This window comes from Pipistrellus hanaki, assembly GCF_964339955.1.
Source record: "Pipistrellus hanaki genome assembly, chromosome: X".
Classification (NCBI taxonomy): domain Eukaryota; kingdom Metazoa; phylum Chordata; class Mammalia; order Chiroptera; family Vespertilionidae; genus Pipistrellus; species Pipistrellus hanaki.
This window is the reverse complement of record NC_140524.1, coordinates 24864576-24881033: the sequence shown is the minus strand read 5'-3', so window position 1 is coordinate 24881033 and position 16458 is coordinate 24864576. Positions and strand designations below refer to the sequence as shown.

Here is a 16458-nt window from a genome sequence, read left to right as displayed (position 1 = left end):
GTACTGAGTCCTATGTCTACTTAAAGTTTTAAGTGGCAGATGTATTACACAAAGGATCTCCAGCAAAAGTCTAGAATACTTTTGGTACCCATTTGAGATACAAATACACTGAGTGGCCAGATTATTATGCGTTCAGAGATCATAATAATATGGCCACTCAGTGTATATGCAGGGTCACCTATTAACATTTTTTAAATTTTTATCATCATAAATATAACAAGGTATATACCTTTTCTTGGTTATGCTGTCACACATTGTTGTGGTGTTTAATTTATTTTACATCTCATTTCATAAATTGACTGCAAATTACACAACCAAATGTGTAAATCTTTTTCTAGTCTTAAAAAGTTTTAAAGATGGTAAATGTGAAGAGGGAAATAATTCATGTACAATGACAGAGCTTAGTTACCAACTCATCAGAGCTAAGATTATATTTTCAGAGCAGCAACTTGAGTTTCACATTTAAATGTCTATAATGAAAAGTCTAATTGCATTTTATATTCTCAGAGCTGAGAAAGCAGCGGTGTTTTGAGGGTCTGGAGCATGTCCACAGGAAAAGACCTTTGAGAATGAAGTCCACATGTCCAGCGATAAAAGAGATTTAATGGAACGAGGAGGAAACTGGGGGTGGAGGGTGAGCATGAGAACATAATGGTCCTCCTGCAGACATAACAGTACTCCAGAAGGTAATGTTTTCTTCCATGTAACAATTATTCAAATAAAATGAATATGCACAAATTACCCAGACTTCTAAGGGCATTTCTAATCTCCTAATGGATTATATTCAGTACTTCATGTGAGTTCATGTTTTGTTGTTGTTTTGTTTGTTTTTACTAACACTGGGCTTTTAGTCTCATCAGTACAAAAAAGGAATTAGAAAGACCATGTGGCTACTATTTTCTTTATTTGTATAATCATCCCCATCAATAGCTCAGGTATATTTAACAGCCTCTCAGTTTATGCCTTCCATACACAATTTTTAAATTCATTTTAATGTGTGCCTTTGTTCCATACAGAAAAAAAGGCCACTCACAAGTTTGCTTCCAATGCATGGTAAATAGGTGCATTTATATTTATTTGAAAAACAGCTTTCTTCTTGCAAACATTTTCTCATGTGTCTGACCACTTTTACTTTTTAAAAAGCAAAACTAAAATTTGAATTCTTTTAACTTAAATTTAACTCATACTAAAATAAGGAGGGATTTTTGCTATTGGAAGCACCTCATATGCAGCCACTCCAAGATTTTTGGTTGTTGTTTTTTTTGTGTGTGTGTGTTTTTGTTTGTTTGTTTGTTTGTTTGTTTTTCCTAAGACATCCTCTTTTGGCTTCTCTTCCAAGATCATATTATATTCTGTCTTGCAATTTAGCAATATCACTTGGTAAATACATAGTACCTGCATAACGTACATGCCCCCTCAGGACTACAAATTACCATAGACATTAAATCTTATAGTATACTTAGCACAGAAATAAGTCTTTCTTCTCAGTTTGAGAAACACACACATAACTGTCAAGGTACTTAACCAACAAATCTGTGTGTAAGCACCCAAGCACCCAGCATATCTTGTCCCCTTCCTTTAAAAAAAATAACATTTCTGACCTAGATTGAAATAATATCCACTAAAGCATTGGCTTTTAACCTTTTACAGCAAAAATAGTAAAAAATACACTTTACATCCTCACTAAGTACATATGTACACATGTGCATAGATCTAAAATAAGCGTCACCAAAAATACCTAACCTTACCGCAGGATGTATTCTGATATTTTCTTATTGTCTATCTTATTATATTTTGTTTCAAATAAATGCCAGGCAAAACCTACTAAATGGAATGCATTATGCACTAATGAGTTGTTGCTCATCACTTGAAAACTACAATGATAGAAAAAATAGGCTTTTCTAATATCACAAAGCAATGTTGCTGGCTCCACATATAGTAAGGCGTATCTTAATTAATTTTGATGCCACTAGTACAGACTGGTAAATGAACCTAATCCAACTTGAAATATATATATTTTGGATAACCTATAAAGAAACGGTTTATTTAACAAAATGATAGTGTCAAGAAGATGGAAATGGTATGTAACCTCTTAAAATAAGAACTTCTAAGGTTTGGGGATCATTATTTAAATGCAGCTACATTGCTACTTCCAATGAGTATTAATATCCAGGCCAATAGGACATCGATTTTAAAAACCTTCTTTGTTCTTACTCTAAAACACGTTTGTATTCAGAACATTGTCTTTAATTTGAGCTAGCAAAATTTTAGTGTATATTCAAATTCAGGATTACTTAAAAAGAAAATCATGTTTTAAAATATTTGTTCAGTTCATCCAGCCACTACATTGTTTTTAAACCTGTGCAAGGCATCACCTAATAATAACAACAGTAATGAGTATACGATTCAATTGTAGAGTATTTTACATTTCAGAAAGTGCTTTTATTTTGAGAACTGGTACTGACTAGCAATCCTTGGATTATTGGATATTTAAAGCATATAATGACATTTTCCAGACCCAAAAATGAAACTTAATATTTGGTTTGTTCTGAATGTGACAGATTACTCAATCCCTTGAAGAAATCCAGGTGCTGAACTCTAATGATTGCCTGTATTATAGAGGTCCAGGCCACTCCTGCCATCCTTCACCAGTCTTGGGAGATATGAAAGAAATTAAAATTTCAAGGTAAAGGACCAAGAAAAGTTCTGGAGTGGGGGTGTCACGCAACCTCCTTGTGGGGAAGTATTTCCTAAAGATCATAAAACAGATGTTTATCTTTTATAAACATTTAACGTTTTGGCAAATTGAAAGCTTAGGAAGCTAAGGGAGTGAAGGACAGGCCAGGAAGTCAGGAATTCCTGGAAGTGAACCTAATCTTGGCCTTATTCTGTTTTTGCTCTAAATCAATGCCAAACTCTTCACACCTCAGCTGCTTTATAGCAGGCAAGAATTATACGGGGGATAAAACTGTTTCCTGGGAATGTCACAGGTTAAATGGTTAATATTTCAGCCCTCAACTGTACTTCCACAAAAAAACAAGCTATCCTCCATGTACATTAGTTACCTTCATTGTATTGGGAATCAAAACGGAGCATCTGTATCCTGCCAAACTGAACTTGAAAAGAGATAATTCCATTCCTCAATTCCTGTCCATACAAACAACTGGGAAACTCATTCATGTGAGTTTTAAGGTTTTTAAAGTAGCTGTAACATCTGTGAGTTGAATATTTTCAGGCAGTTCATACTTTCAAGTTCAGGGCCCTCATCTTTATTTGTCCCCCTTTCACGGGTTCATCAACTTAGTCATCTCACTCAAGTCCTAATTGCACAATTTATGGAAATAGTAGTTGGTCCCTGTCATGAAAAGAAGCTCAGTTTTCTGTCAGGAGGCACTCCATCTAAGTCTAGCTCTGTCCATGCTGCTTTGGGCTCTTCAAAAGGCAGAATGTGGTTTCACTTTCTCCTCACCACTTCATGATAAAAGTGTCCTGGTCCCGTCTCGTGGCACTTAATGAAAGGCCCTCTTTCCCTGGATTTGGACTGTTGGCCTTCCCAACCACTCATTAACTGGCAGGAAATGCCCTCCTCAGCAATCACTATTGTGTAAATAGAGCTATAAACTTTGGAAGGCTGGTACAATCCCAGATCCTAAAACTGCACGTGTGTGTGTGGGGGGGGGTGGGGGGTGGGGTGGAATCTTGATTGTAAAAGCATTGCCTTCCAAATTAAACTCAAACCACATGATACAGTCCATAAAATATACAAAACACGCAGTCCAGTGACAGATTTATTGTAGCTATGCAGCATAAAGCAAAAAAAAAATCTATATGGAAAGCACTGCTACTTTTGACCCATGCAGCCCCCAAACAGGAAACTAAAAGCAAATCTGCCAGCTGTGGCCTCCCTAAGTTAAGAAGGAGACCAATGCAACCAGCGTTTCCTGTCATTGCTTGTCACCATTTCTGAGTCTCTGCCTGAACTGTTTTCTTAGCTAAACAATTTATGGAAATTTCTTTGGGGATAGATGGAAGGCAATAAGGAAGGCTATTGTATGATCTAGGCTTGAAAGTGAAAAATGTAACTTAACAAAAAATTTTTACTTTGTACAGGTCACACAACCAGTTGGTTCAACTTCTGCATTTTAATAAATACAGGAAAATAGGCTACATTAATAAATGCTAATGTGTTCTTCAGACACTTTTCTGCTAATTTAGAATCAATATTCAAAACCACAATTTTCATGCATGTGATTACTAAGATAGAACTGCTGACTACAATATCCTTGAGAAGAGGAGCTAGCTTCTTAAAGATTCTCTCTCTCTCTCTCTCATCTCTCTCTCACCATTCCCATAACACAACTTATGAACCTTCAACATGTATGCATATATGACACATTCCTTTCTAAGGGAATCACATTTCAGATCCTTTTTTATTATCACCATCATAATCATCACAGTTTCCACAACACACGGAGGTATTCTCATGTTTTCCAGAACCGTAAAATGTCAAGGCCATATTTTCCAGTTTGTCGTATTCTCACTCACGAAAGAACTCTGGAGGGGGAGTTTCAGTCAGAAAGTAAAAACACTGTGCCGAAACCGGTTTGGCTCAGTGGATAGAGCGTTGGCCTGCGGACTGAAGGGACCCAGGTTCGATTCCGGTCAAGGGCACGTACATTGATTGAGGGCACATCCCCAGTAGGAGGTGTGCAGGAGGCAGTTGGTCGATGTATCTCTCTCATCGACGTTTCTAACTCTCTATCCCTATCAATTCCTCTCTGTGTAAAAATCAATAAAATATATTTTTTTAAAAAGAAAGTAAAAGCACTGTGCCCTCATATTATCGCTACATTGAATCGCTAAGTATGTCTAAATGAGTCCTCCAGGAAAAAAAAGTTTCTCTTTCTAAGAAAGAGGATTAATAAATGGCAGAAGGGCAGCTTGTTCCACCAAAATCCATGGAGATTCTAAAAATAAAATAAAATAAAATAAAATAAAATAAAATAAAATAAAATAAAATAAAATAAAATAAAAAAATAATAATCCCTCCCTTGAGGAGCTTGTCAATCTGAGTCCAGACCAGATCCTAACTTAAGAAAGTCAGCAGAACCCTACTGACACAGTCTCTGTGGGATGCTGAGGCCACTGCTCCAGGCATTCATGAAACAGATCAGATTACACAACCCTCCTGCCGACTCCCCATGTTTTTGTGTATTTTTAAGTCCTTAGACATAGAATGTGACCCTGTAATATGTGCTATTTTTCACTTCTTACTTTGGGGTGAGCTAATAATGATTTTCTTCAAGCTATCCAATTACTTAGGGAAAATGCTGACATAAACGAGTTGGGAGCTCAAATTTTCTCCATGATCACGTCTGAAAAGAAATACAGTCCACCTCTTAAGGATCCTCATCGATCACAGACACCAAGAATTTAAGAAACAGCAACGCGGGGGAGAACCAAGATGGCGGCATAGGGCAGACACCCGAATGCAGCCTACCACAACAAGTTTGAATTTAGAACTAAAAAACAGGGGAAACATCACCCTGAAGCGCCGGACAGCTGGCTGTGGGGAGGCTCTACCATCTGGGAAGGAGAGAGAAGGCGCGCTGAACCTCAGGAACTGTGAAGGTACGGAAAACTGTGCTCGCGAAAAAGCGGCTGCAGGGTTTGCTGCTGCCTTGCTTGCGGAGCGCGGATAGGGCGGGCCGAGTTTGTTACTGGCTTATTCCCTGAGCTGAGAGGGCGGACAGATAATGCACTGCTGGCTTTCTTGTTCGGGAGGAAAACAGAATCACCCTATTGCGCTGATAGACGGCCCCAGACAGGGAGAGGCCAGACTGTCGGGCAGTGGATAGAGAGCTCTCGGAGGTGTGTGAAGCCAGCGGCCATTACTGCGGGACTCAGAAACCAAACCCTCATAGGGAGGGGCTGAATAAAGCTTGTCTTTACCACCCGAGACTACACCCCATACAAGCAGAGCACAGAGGCCCTTCCAGTGGCTAGCTTCCTCGTTCGCTGCCAATAGGACTCTCCTAGGGAGGGGAAGACAGGAATCTAAAGCTTGTCTGCGCCTATACCAAAGAGGTGTGCGTGCCTGCAACCAATCTTGTGGGATTCAACAAAGCTTGTCTGTGCCACCCCGAGACGCCGCCCATCCAAGTGGAATACAGAAACCCTCCTAGCTGAGACACTTCTGATCCTCATAGCCAATTGGCTTGGAGATCAACGCTTCCCAGTGATACCAACAACAAGCAAGGCTTAACAACAAAACTGCACACACAGCCCACAAAGGGCTACACCAAGACTGTCCACCTCAGGTAACTGGGAGGCTGACTCACTGAACCATATAGGATACCTTAGCACACAAAGCCACCCTACCACCTTAGGGAACCTGTGAAAATGCCAAGACAAGGAAATAGATCACAAACAAAAGAAATGGAGGAAAAGAAGAGACTGGATATAGAGTTCAAAACCATGCTTATAAGGTTTTTCAAGAATTTCCTAGAAAAGGTCGATAAGATCTATGAGGAGATGAAAAGGGTCAACAAGAACTAATAAGGGATCAACAAGAAATAATAAGGGATCAACAAGAAACAAAGAATACATTGTCTGAAATAAAAAATATTATACAGAGTCCTAAAAACAAAATGGAAGATCGCAAGAATCAAGTCAAAGATTTGGAACACAAAGAGCCAGAAGACACTCCTCTGCAGAAGCAAGAAGACAAGAGAATCCAGAAAGTTGAAGATAATGTAAGAAACCTCTGGGACAACTTCAAGCGAACCAACATCAGAATTATGGGGGTCCCAGAAGATGAGAGAGAGCAAGATATCGAAAACATACTGAAAGAAATAGTGACAGAAAACTTCCCCCACCTGGTGAAAGAATTAGACTTACAAGTCCAGGAAGCGCTCAGAACTCCAAACAAAAGGAATCCAAAGAAGACCACACCAAGACACATCATAATTAAAATTCCAAGAGCAAAAGACAAAGAGAGAATATAAAAAGCAGCAAGAGAAAAGCAGGTAGTTACCTATAAAGAGCACCCATACAATTGTCAGCTGATTTCTCAACAGAAACCATGCAGGCTAGACAGGAATGGCAAGAAATATTCAAGGTGATGAATAGCAAGAACCTACAGCCAAAAATAATCTACCCAGCAAAGCTATCACTCAGAATCGAAGGCCAGATAAAGAGCTTCACTAATAAAAAAAAGCTAAAGGACTTCATCACCACCAAACCAGAATTATATGAATTGCTGAAGGGGGTTCTTTCGGAAGAGAAAGTAAATAAAGATAAAAACTATGAACAACAAATACCTAACTATCAACAAGTGAATCTGAAAACCAAGGGAATTAAAAAAAAAAATCTGATGAACAATATTAACTGTTGAATTTAATAGAATCAGAGGTATGGAAGGGGAGTGGACTGATGATTCTCAGGGAAAAGGGGAGTGGGGGGAGTGTGGGAAGAGACTGAACATAAACTGTGCACCTATGGATGAGGACAATGGGGGGTGGGGAAAGGGCAGAGGGTGGGGTGGGAACCTGGTGGAGGGGAGCAATGGGGGGGGGGAAATGAGGAACATTTGTAATACTATGAACAATAAAGGTTTATTTAAAAATAATAAAATAAAATAAATTATTGTTGAAAAAAAAAAGAAACAGCAATGCACCCTTTCACAAAATAGGACCCACAATCAGACCACTTATTGAATGCCTGCTTTTCAGAACACAAATGCAAACTCCACTTGGACACTGAGGTGAAATGTGATCTCCGTCACTATGCTGTAGGTCTTATTGAATGTCTCTATAATATTTTTAGTAGAACTCAGAAAAACCACTATACAGTTCATGAATCCAATCATAATAAAGCAGCCACCTTAATATTATGCGACAATTTCATTTACTTGGTTTGTAAAGCATTAAATAACCTAAGAACTATACTATGAAATGCACGCCCATGCTAATATTGTACACAATGCTTTTGTTTTGCTTTGTTTTGTTTTCCCAAGTAAAAGTTGAAAACTACAAAAGATGAAATGTAAGCTCTCGGGTTCTTTCACTCTCATTTTTTAACAGGCCACCCCTCTAAAAAACACCTTGTTTTCTTCATTCTGCCACATACAGGTAGACTAAAACTGTACCTAAAGACTGATGGTCCTCTGGGCACAAAAGATAATTGTGATGGATCTGAAATGGCAATTCTTGTCTCTTCTACTATGTAGACTTTGCTTTCTGGAAACAGTTTAAAAAAAAAAAAAAAGAGGCGCTATTTATACCTGTATCTTGGTAAATAAAAGCTATGCAAATTCAACCTCTAAATGGGCAATCAGTGATTGACTGAAAAAGAGACAGCACCCGGTATTGTTTTTGGTTTTTGTCTGTGACTTCATCATTTTCTAAACTATACATGACATGAAGCATCTGAGTCACAGTACTTCTTATTTTTGTTCCTTTTTTATCTGCTGAAATGGTTTAAAGAATTGTTTCTACACAAATTCTAGCTAAAGACTGATTTACCTTGGATGTAAAAGAAATATATGAGGTAGAGGTGACAGAAAAATAGCTATTGGCTTTTGGGCCAATCTCCAGGTCTCTTGCTTGCTTTTCCCTGAACTTGTTAGACAGTTAGTTGCTACTATGGCCTCCAGCAGGACAACAGTCAACCTAGTGTTTAGTCTGTTTTGCTGTTGTTATTGTTGTTGATTTTTTTTTTTTGTAAAAAAAAAAAAAATAGAAATACTGCTACCTGAAATCATGGGACGGGTATTCATAAAAATAAAAAACAAACAGAAAGACAAAACTATTCTTCTATTTATTTAACAACCTTTTACTGAGAATCTACTATGTGCCAGGCACTGGGTCCATGAGCTAAGGAGACTCAGTAACCTGCCTAATAAGGATATACTCCTATATTTCAGGAAGCCTTTCTCAAATTTCCACACCAATTCTGGGCAATGCCAAGGAGCTCAGGATTCAAAGAATCTAATGAGGATCATTTTAAGCCAATTTGAATGATCCAAAATGGAAAACAACATCCAGCAAACTGCCGGTCTCTAGGATGCGCCCATGTTCTAAGGAGATCAATTAGCTTGCAGGAAGTCTCTAGTACCAGCCCCCTGACTTTCTGTTCAGACTGCTTTTCTCAATTGGAAGCCTTTTCTTTCTGAGCTGTGGTAGTCCACCCACTGCGAGCATTTAAAAAAACAAACAAAAAACTCCTGCCTAAAATAAGAAACAAATCACTTCTACTCATGAACCAACTTAATGCTGATGGAAGTAGGGCTTGAGAGTGGACATAATATTTTAATAAACATGCCTAATTTATTCCTAAAACTCTAATCAGAATCCTTTTTATTTCCTTAACAGTTGGTTCTCATGGCTGTTATACAGAGTCAAGAGTTCTGGGATTACATGCTTGAGTTTATCATATACATATAGAGGGAGTATATATATATATATATATATATATATATATATATATGCAAACTTATATATACATGTTCATATAAACACATAATATATATGTATATACATGAATATATAGTATACATATATATACAGGTACATTTTGTATACTCACATATATACAACACACACACACACACACACACACACACACACACCGCTAAATTAAGCTTCATTTTATTCCTGCTTCTTTTTTAGTTCTGAGCAATGTAGTCTTTTTGTCAAAGTTAACTGCTTGGAGTTGAACATTCAGAGCCTGGCAGACATCACTTAATACAAAAATTATTCAGTTTATTGTGAACCTTTTTTCTTTCATTCTTAAAATGGGAAAAATGCTATAAAAATAGGTATTTTCCTATAAACCTCCAGGGAGAAATCAATGCATAGCTGTATAAAATGTTCTAACATGACAACTAGTTTGCTCATGCATGCACATGTGTGTGCTTGTATGTATGTGCCCAGACAAATTGGGAAAACCTTTATTTCTCAAGTAAAATTACTTCTCAGTTTATATTACTTTCCCCATCGTCTTTTAAAGAGTCGCTCAATATAATACAAAGTAAAACTAAATGATGGATTTATACAGGGTGTCCCAAAATGTATATACATTTTAACAGCTGATAGCTCAATTTTGAAAATGAAATGTATTTTAATATGCCTTTACAATTATACAAAATAAGTGTATAAAAATTTGGGGGACATACTATGTTGTGTCTGTACTAGAATGATCTGAAAAACTACCTTTTCTTATCTATTTTAGGTCACATGGATATTATTTAACACCTGACAATGTAATTGATAACTTGTTTATCTTAATTCTCAAAGTTGCCTTTCCAACATTGTTATTTGGCTATCACGAGGCAATATACAACCATTCCGAAAGAGCAGGATGCCATGGAGACCGCTGGTTTCCTTAATATCTAAAAGCCCACATTAATAGAGATCTAATTTCTCTCCTTTTGATCATAATTTGTGTTTGTTTGTTGTTTGGTTGGTTGGCAATTAAACCTTTTGCTCCCACACATTTTCATAGAGGAAAAAATGTCCACCTCATTTTATCTGAGACAGAGGTTTCTTTCTAGTTTTGAAGTGAGAACCACATCACACCTGGGATAAGAATACAAATCCCACAAAGAAACAAGACTTCTGATTTATCTTTTCTTGACATCACATACATTTATAATGGGAGGGGAAATGCATCTGTTCAACCTACTAAACATTTTTTATAAGAAAACTTAACAGCAGGGAAGCACCTTGATGAAGTAAAGGTGATCTTAGCCTGCATGCTCTTTCAGACACTTGATAGTTTTAACACAGCAGCGACCATTATCTGACTTTAATTACAGCATCAAATTACTTGTCAAACATGTACTGTAACTTATTCTTGTCTGTTCTGCCCAACCCCTGTTTGTAATCCTATCAGAAAACATTATTTATCTCAAAACAGAAAAATTCAGCTACGTTCCTGAATTTATTGTGCTATAGGCAGGAAAAGTATAAAATTTTAGGAATGAAAATCTTCTCACCTCTTTCTTCCTTCCACTCCATCTCACATAAGAATACAAGTGGGCGAAGAACAAAATTATACTTCAAACTATATTGTCAGCATCTATATAGCAACCAAGAGACTATCACCGTCCCAACAAGCGCAGCACTGTACAGCCTGAACAGACAAAACCTTTTTTCCCCCCAAGCTGCTATGATTATTTTTTCATATTGCAGAGCTGGGCCAATAATAATGCAACTACTGGTCAAAAGGATAAATTACACTAGTGCCTGGAAGTACAATGAAAAGCGAGAAAACCAATTTGAGGCAAATAGAATTCAGGCAATTAGGGTCTGTACATTCTAATCTACTTTAAATGTTTAGGTTCTTGCAAGCACACAAAAATATCTTCTGATTAAATTAAAAGCTATGCACGAAATCCGCTCCTTTGTGAGTTTACAAATGATTTTTTTTCATCTTACTGTAACACTTATTAAGCACCTTCTTTGTGCAAAGTATTGCTTAGGTAAAGGGTAGGTGCAAGGGAATACCAAATATATTTTGGATACCAGCTCATAACCAGAGGTTTTATCCTCCTTAAAAGGCAGCTGCTATGAAATGCCTGGTGTAGACAGTCAAGGGGGAAAAAAGGTACTTTATAATAATCCTGGGAATCATTATGGGTGCTAAAAGCAGTGAAGGAAATTAGAGAAATGAATTAGCTTGTAGAAGTAAAGTAAAGCATGCAATTACTACCTGTAGCCCAGTAGTGCGGGGTGCCCCCCAAAATGTATACACACTTTGAATAATTATTAATTCCAATGGGTTAAATTTGAAAAAATAAAATAAAATAAAATAAACATTAATTGATCTATCAGCTGTAAAGGGTGTATACATCTTTTGGGGGACACCCTCTATATCAATTCTCTCTCAAAATAGTTTACGAACTCCTTCAATTATATTTTCATACACGGTCTTCCATCCCATCATTATATGAAGCTTCAGATGTTAACTGGCAAAATTTCCTTCTATGGTTTCTGACACCAGTTTAACTTGTCTCTTCTTGCCTCAAAGTTTAGTATTTTCACTTTTCCCCCCAAAGGATGCATTTAGTCAGAAGTATTTCAGCAAACAAGGCAGCAAGCACATCAGGAAGCGAAGCTTGCTGAACTGGGATCTAAATATGTAATCACTAAAAAGGAGAGAAGTTGCTTTTGGTCACCTCTCTCCCCACCCCTTGCAAAACTGCAAGTATCTATTGCTCTACCTGTGGGAACTCATCTTTCAGATGTGAAGCAATACATTGCTCCATACACTCCTTTCAACAATCATCCGAAAAACGGATGCCACATTTATTATAGAGTAAATTCTGCAGTTCACTTTTTTTCTTTCTTTCTAGGTACTTTAGCACGTAGGTAGGAAAACTGCACTGTTCTGTACTAGGTGGTAAACAATACCTTTCTTCACCCCCCTCCCAGAAGCTTGCTAAATTTAATTGCAAGACAGTGCCAGCCAGGTAGCTTCTATTGTTTGGGGAGAAGTAAAAAGTAGAGAGACATAGTATATTAGCTGGGCTCTGGGCAAATGTCCCTTTAGGCGATGTTTAGGGAAGTGTCTATGGATATGAAGGCAGGCCCCCAAAATATTGCATATTGGAAACAAATTTAAAACAACCTTAAAAGTATTTAACATTTGCATAAGCAAAAGAGAAAATGTGAATATAATCAGAGAAATCTGAGTAAACTTTATCGTTAACATGCATTTCATTAGAGGGGAAAAACCCCTCATACATGAACTATATGAAGCATTGATGTCTAATCATTTGTATCAGTATTTCAAAACAGCCTGCTTTCCAATAGTTATATCAGTAATCAGCCAAAGACTTATTGATTAAACCAGGGAGTCAACAGAGTGAAAAATTAGCAATCATTTCAAAATTAAATCTTGGAATAGATTTGTTTTAATTAATGCTTTCCCATGAACACAATATACATAGGGGACCATTCACAAACACTAGCGATTTAAGGACATCTAAGAAATAAAAAGAACTCTTCGAAAACATAGTCCCTTAATTCAACAGCAACACAATAAATTCACCCTCACAGTTGTCTCTATACCAAATCATTGGTTAGTAGTCAGAAAAACACATAGGTCTATTACAGTAAAGATAAAACTATACAAATGAATCACTTAATGTTAACTTTCATTACTCGTCTTGCTCTAATTTTGTTTTCTTACCATACAAGCCTATAGCATAAATGATGAACAGTAAAGTTTTTCATAGTTTAATAGTTTGAATAGTCTCCTAAAATCTACCGCCCTGCCCTCCAGATGTTGGGAGTACAAGGAAGCTGCCCAAATGCGTTGATCTAGGCGGCAAAAGGCAAGGGCTGCAAGGAATCTGTGGCATTGCTCTGACCGCGAGCGAAATTAGTTGTTAAATGCATTTGCTGAGGATAGGCCATGCAAGAAGTTTCTTTAAATTACTATATATAACAGAGATTACATATGTAGAAATAGAAGAAAATAGAAATTTTTAAAAAAAGAAAGGAAGAACAAGAGGAAGAGAGATCAAAGCCCTAACACTGCAACAAAGTTGCAGGGTTCATTTCCCTTCTTTTGCCATTGTGAAAAAAAAAAAATAATGAAGTTGAAAAGGCATTCTATTTCCTTGGTGTCCTAGGAAGCCAGCCACTCTCAGGAACCCCAACTCATCTCCAGCCTTACCTGATGCAACGAGAGCGAACCCTGAGGTTAAGAGGTCCTGCTCTCAGCCGCAGAGGCAGCGGCAGCGGCGGCAGCGGCACATGCCATCTGTTAGCTATAGAAGCAGAAGCAGCGCTGCGCGAGGTGGCCCAGGTGCCCAGAGAGCCCTTAGCGGGGGTGTATACCGAATGCCGCCATTTTAAAGCGAGGCTCTGAAATCATTAGATATAAGCAAATTAAAACCCGCCCCACCTACATAACTCCGCGGCTGGGGCGCGCAACCCGGTTCCCAGTCTGCCGCTGCGGGGTATAACATGTCACGCCGAGAGACACCCAGACGGAAGTGCTAATCCCTCCGCTCCCCTCCGCCCCCTATCCCGCTGTGCATTTGCAAGCCTACTTTCAGGCCCAGAAGAAGTCATATTTTCTTGTCTCCAAAACACGGGGACCCTTTCCCGGGCCGATCCGGCGTGCTGAGGGGCAGAGGGGCCACGGGCCGGCCTCCCCTCTTCTTGCATGCTCTTGGTTCAGTCCGCTCGGAGCACCCGTCGGAGCTCCTCAGCGCCCTCCTGGCTACAGGCTGGCTTGGGGCTCCCGCCTGGCAAGCGGCTGCCATGGCAACCCCGGCCCAAACCCCGCCCGCCCCGGCCAAAGGCGTGCCCTCCACCAGCTGTGCCCCAGCGGAGCCCGCCGACCCCAGCAGTTCGGCCCAGCGCGTCCGCCCTCCCTGTGCCCCATGCCCCCAGACCAGGAGCGCCCAGGGATCGGCGCTAGCGAGGGGACTTTGGGTGTCAAAACGACAACTCCTGCCAAACTGTCCAGTAGATTAAACCAGGGAGTCAACAGAGTGATTCCCAGGCCGCCCCACCCGTCCAGGTAGCCCCAGTGCGCCCCGAACAGCTTGCAGCCACCCTCACCTGGTTCCCGCCGCTGGACTGGCATAAAGTCGCCTAGTGCCGCCCCAGGCACCCGTGCCCACCCTGTGGCTGTCCGTCCTCCTCCTGCTGGTTGCTCCCCAAAAAAAGCGCCAAAAAGTCGCGCTCCCGATCACGCTCCTAGAGCAGGCACTTTCTTCCTGTAGGGCGCTGTTTCAGAGCCAACTATATTCTTTGTGTGATTCGTTCATTCGTGCAGGGTTCCCTGAGAGCGCAGCGCGGGCTTTATTCTCAGGGGGTGTGGCGCCTCTGCCCCAACCCGGCCGCCCAGCCCTAGCTGCAAATGCTCTTTGTCGTTTCATTGTTAAAGGAAGGGGGGCAAATCATAAGCTCAGGTTTTACAAAAGCGAAAACAAACAGCTTGCACACATCCCAGGGTGGGGGTAAAGGGCAGCAAAGTTTCTACAGCCTCAGGAACTAAAATGCCAATAAGAAATGCAGCGTGATTCAAAGCTGTAGTCTTTTTTTTTTTCTTTCATTTTTTTAAATTAAGGTATTATATGTGTACATATCTTACCAATCCCCACCCCACTCCCATACATGCCCTCCCTCCCCAGAGTTTTGTGTCCATTGGTTATGCTTATAAGAAGCATGCATACAAGTCTTTCGGTTGATCTCTTATTTCCCACCCCCCCCCCCCCCAATATCTCCCTACCCTCAGATACAGGTACGGTGAAATAGGTAACTGTTTTTTTAAAATGGCTTTAGTCAATATATATTATCAACTCACTGAAGGCAGAAAAGAAAGAAAGAAAGAAAGAAAGAAAGAAAGAAAGAAAGAAAGAAAGAAAGAAAGAAAGAAAGAAAGAAAGAAAGAAAGAAAGAAAGAAAGAAAGAGAAGAGAAGAGAAGGGAGGGAGGAAGGAAGAGAGAGAGAGAGAGAGAGAGAGAGAGAGAGAGAGAGAGAGAGAGAGAGAGAGAGAGAGAGAGAGAGAGAGAGGAGAAGGAGGAGGAGGAGGAGGAGGAGGAGGAGAAGGAGGAGGAGGAGAAGGAGGAGGAGGAGGAAGGAGGGAGGGAGGAAAGGAAGGAAGGAAGGAAGGAAGGAAGGAAGGAAGGAAGGAAGGAAGGAAGGAAGGAAGGAAGGAAGGAAGGAAGGAAGGAAGGAAGGAAGGAAGGAAGGAAGGAAGGAAGGAAAGAAGAAAGGAAAGGAAGGAAGGAAAGGAAAAGGAAAATACTCACCAGCTGCTATTCTGGATCCTCTCTCTTCTATTGAATATAAATTGTTCAGTCCTTTATTTCCTTTTAAGAAACTCACAGAGGGAAATGTTTATATGTGCGAATAGTTCCCCTTCTTCAACAGAGTGTGAAGGGAATGAGGAGCCCTAAGGTAGAGTTCCAGATACTTTTGAATAAGAAATAAGCAATGCAAATGCAATTTTATATTTTGATTAAAAGTGTGCATCTGGACAACTAAATTACAGGTTTCAACTTAATGAAAATGTAATAGGAACACCAGTTGTCTCTTAATTGGAACCTAACAATAATAAATGCACGCTCTTATTTAATTTTACCAGGACAATCGTAGTATTGCACATGTATTCAGGAGTCTCAGTGACAAGCTTAGCAGTGCATGTGCTGCTTTTCTGCAATGAACTGCTTCATCCTCGTACAAGTGTCTAGATGCTCTACAGAAAGAGCAAAGCCATCACAGGAGATATTTAAGCAGCAGTTAGATTGAGGAGTGGAGTGAATGCTCAGGCTAATTATATATTTTTTCATTCTGCCAGACTAATCCAAATAGAATTCTCTAGCTAATTTTAGGCAAGAAATCAATCTCTGTTAAATGCAAGATAATAGAAGCAGGGTCATAATGGTTGGAAGGAGAACACTGGCACAATTTAATAATTGAGACGAAAACC

General features: G+C 39.4%; 1 protein-coding gene across 15 annotated transcripts in view; it reads right to left on the bottom strand.

Annotated features, from left to right (window-relative positions):
- The window catches only part of MBNL3 (muscleblind like splicing regulator 3), a 131853-nt gene extending 117062 nt beyond the window's left edge, over positions 1-14791 (bottom strand). For 3 of the 15 annotated variants that reach the window (XM_084870738.1, XM_084870737.1, XM_084870741.1), the window contains exon 1: positions 13687-13887. The gene's annotated coding sequence lies outside the window, so the exon portion shown is untranslated. Of the gene's footprint in view, positions 1-10999; positions 12193-13686; positions 13890-13917; positions 13945-14065; positions 14259-14582 lie in introns of those variants that run through there. The other 12 variants (XM_084870747.1, XM_084870740.1, XM_084870743.1 and 9 more) reach the window with 9 other exon arrangements.
- Positions 14792-16458: the final 1667 nt, after the last annotated feature.